Genomic DNA, 3887 nt, shown 5'->3' on the forward strand with positions numbered 1-3887 from the left:
GTGCAGGGATACAATTAGGCCATTGATGAACAAGCAACCAAGTGGTAATTGTGCAGGGATACATCCATGTTCTGGATTTTCATCTGCACAACATGTGCTCTTTATATAGTCTCAGGGCTACCTTTCAGATAACCAAAATTAGTTTAAATAAAAGTATAGTCAAAGACAATACATTTACAGGCTTAGAAAAATGTCCTTAACTCAAGCATTTTTAATATCTAGAGTTAATTGTATAAAAAAATAAGTTTGCTTTTTTCCTACAGATGTAGAAGTACACAGTTGGCAGGTCGAAATTGAAACGGACTGTGTGAATGTATATAATACTTTAGTTCATAAATCATTAATATTAAAAGAAAGTATTGTTGCGGATGCAGTAATATCTATGTTGAGTTACTCCTAATATGTGAGGATTTCACTAGGGGTGTTAAAACGGTTAATTCGGTCATTGATCTAATCAATTATCATTAAATGAATTAATCGATTTTTTTATTTAACTGTTAACCGAATCGAACTTTATTTTTTGAAAATATTAACCAAACCAAATAAAATTCAGTTATTTTGGTTTGTTAACCAAATTTTTATATTTTTCTAATTAGATTATATTTGAGATATTTTTTATTCTTGATGATTTGACATGATTAGATCCTGATTGTTTTTCATATTTATTATGTTTTGGTTCTAACAAGTGACATCATTACCAGATCATGTTGAATCATTGAGAATCAATTGGTTTTAGGGTTTATCATTTATGATATTAAAATTTTCATATAAAATCTAGAGTTTTTTGTGTGGTCCTTTTGGTATTTCCAATTGAAATTATCAATTCTATTGATTTATGTTTCAATTTTGCTTAATTGATGAATGGTAGATTTCTAATTGTTAATGCTCGTCAATTCTACGAATCATTTTTCAATTTTGCTTTAATTTTTTTATTTAAGTTGAACATACTATTAACTTTGATGCATGGGGTTCTATATTTTTGCATTGATATGGTTCATATAAGGTTTGGTTGAATGCATAACGATATAAGCTATATAGCTTTTAATACAATAATTCCACCATTATGTTATCTTCAGATTCAATTTAGAATATTTGAAATATATATATATGATGGGTTATGAGATATGGATATTTGATTTCGGCTTTAGAAAAATATAGAGTAATTATGTATTTGGTTTTAGTTTCTTGCACATGTTTTTGTTTAATTTGGTGAATCTATGGTTAAGAAATTTTGAAAAATAGTTAAAAATTTAAATTTTCGATTTCTAATAATGTCATTAAACAACTTATTATAGGTTACTTTAGTTACTTGATTAGAAAATTCAGTTTTGATTTTTTTACTATAATAGATTATAGAATATATTTGACATTGATATATTTGATTCAATTGATTAAAGATTTAATTCACTAGTATGCACTTTGATTTTAGCTTTTGGTTAAATGTTGATTGCTTGGAATTCAATTTTTTTTTGGTGATTTATGAAATTATGATCTAAATGTATGCATAGAGAATTCTTCAGATACAATCAAAGATTTGAGTTTCTGTTTTTTTATAGCACTATTTATGTAACATTATTTTTGGGTTATTTCGGATACTATAATGCAATAAAAAAATTTCAGTTTTAAACGTTGATTGTTATAAAAATATTAATTTGAATATTGATATTTATTTTGAGATGACTTAACTAAAGTAAAAAGTCATTAAGGTGACCACAATTATGGAGAATATTTGATTTTCAAATATAAATGTTATGTACATGTAACTTAGGATATGTTAGTATTGATCGGCCCAAATGAAGATCAATAGTTGACATAATCGCATGTGCAACTTTGGTAATAAGCATGTGATAATTATTCAGTTTAATGTGTGAGTGATAAATCAGCCAAAATGAAGATTTTTGCTTGACATGTTCTTATTATCAATGTTTGATTAGCGCATTAGATATCACTTAAGGTGAATATTTTGTCTAAAAATGAAATATTAATGAGGTATTTGATATCTTGGGATAAGGTTTAAGTGTATTCAAATTTATTATTATTTTGGTTATCTTTTAATTAAAATATAAAATTAAGAGAAATTGATTGGTTGACAATATTTATATGGTTTTATTTATATTGTTTATGCAATATATGTAAATATTCAATTTGGTCTTTCAGTTTTGATTGTTGCTTATTTGAATATATATATTTTGAAACAAATTAATTTATATTTTCACTAAGTCCAATATTTTGATAGATCAGTTGAAACATAATGTCGTCAAAGTGATATCTTTTGTGTATACTGATTTATTTAAAATATCAAGATGATTATGTGTTTCCTGTGATTAATGTGTTTATTAATGGACCTAAAGGAAAGCTAATATTTGGTCGGACTTCAAGCGACACATGTGGTAATAATATATGACAATTATAAGTCACTTTTTGTGAACATTACTTTAGACCAAATATTAGTCTATTGTTCGACATAACTTATTGTCAATGTTTTATACTACAATAAGAGTATCGTTTATTAATATTACTATACAAGACTTGATATTGATGTAGTGTTTGGTATCTTTATATGAGATTATCCATTATTTTTTTAATTTATTTGTTTACTTAAGATGTGAGCTTCAGTTTTATTTATGTTTTGTTTTGTATTCGACTATTATTTATTTATTACTATCACAATATCTGCTATTATACATTTTCTGCTCCAGCTTAAGAAAATGATTCTTAAGATATGAAAAATACACTTACATACGTTTTTGGTTGCATGAACATATATTTTGCACTAAGGAAATAATAATTTCCACCTCTCATGGGATACAACATCCTTAATTGGTATAAGAGATTTTGAGAGGTGAAATTTGTTTAAATTGCATGAGTCTAGTGGCCATGAAACACAACACTTTAGAAGCCTTTAGGGGCACATAATCTAAAATATTATTAAGGCTAATGGTTTCCTTGACGAAATTGAGAAATATTTTCCCAAAATTATTAAGGTTGAAATGACATCATTTTTTGCTTCTTTGATGTCTATAAAGTATAAGGGTTAAAGAAATGTGAGAGAGTACATTATGAATATGTTTCATATTGCTTCAAGACTTAAGTCACTTAAGATCGAATTTTTGTCTGAAAAATTACTTGTTCTTATAATTTCAATATCGCTTCCAATTGAGTTAATCAATTTAAAGGAAGAAATGAACTTTAAATGAGCTCATTTTTCATTGTGTGCAAGAGCAAGAAAGTTTGAAGCATAATAAGTTTTAATTACTCTTGAAAAGTGCATATAAAGATAAGGCCAAAAATAAAATTAGAATGTAGTTGTTAAGGGTTCTGCTAAAAAAGACAACGATATGTTACTAATGATTGTTCTCTTTGAGATAAGTTAGAATATATAAGGAGAAATTGGATACTACCACAGTAAAAACTACTCTGATTATTTTGAGCAATTTAAGGGTTATAAGTTTTATAATCTCATAATTATGAATATTTTTAAGGTGAGATTTATAACATTGGTTTTTTTAGGATGTTGAGTTTTGAGGGAGAAATAAGATTTGAGAAATTGATTTTGAGGAGGAATTAGTTAGAACTCAATTCCTATTACCACTTTTGATGAATCTATGTGTCCATACATGTCATTAATCAAGAAATGAATCTAGTATCTCAATAAGGTTATTTTGAAAAACTCTCCATTTAGAAATTATTTTGAAATTATTTCAAAGAACAAACTCAACAACCTTAGAGAACAAGTGTCATTAAGAAGATTCATGAGATTAGAGAAATAATATTTAGAGAATAAGGTTGATAGTAGAATGATGAAAGATGATCTAACCAACTTTTGTCACGTCATAAAAGTGTAACACCCTAATTTAGGGGGCTAAATTTTAAGAAATTATAAAGTA

Source organism: Hibiscus syriacus, unplaced genomic scaffold, assembly GCF_006381635.1.
Source record: "Hibiscus syriacus cultivar Baekdansim isolate YM2019G1 unplaced genomic scaffold, ASM638163v2 tig00110270_pilon, whole genome shotgun sequence".
NCBI lineage: Eukaryota > Viridiplantae > Streptophyta > Magnoliopsida > Malvales > Malvaceae > Hibiscus > Hibiscus syriacus.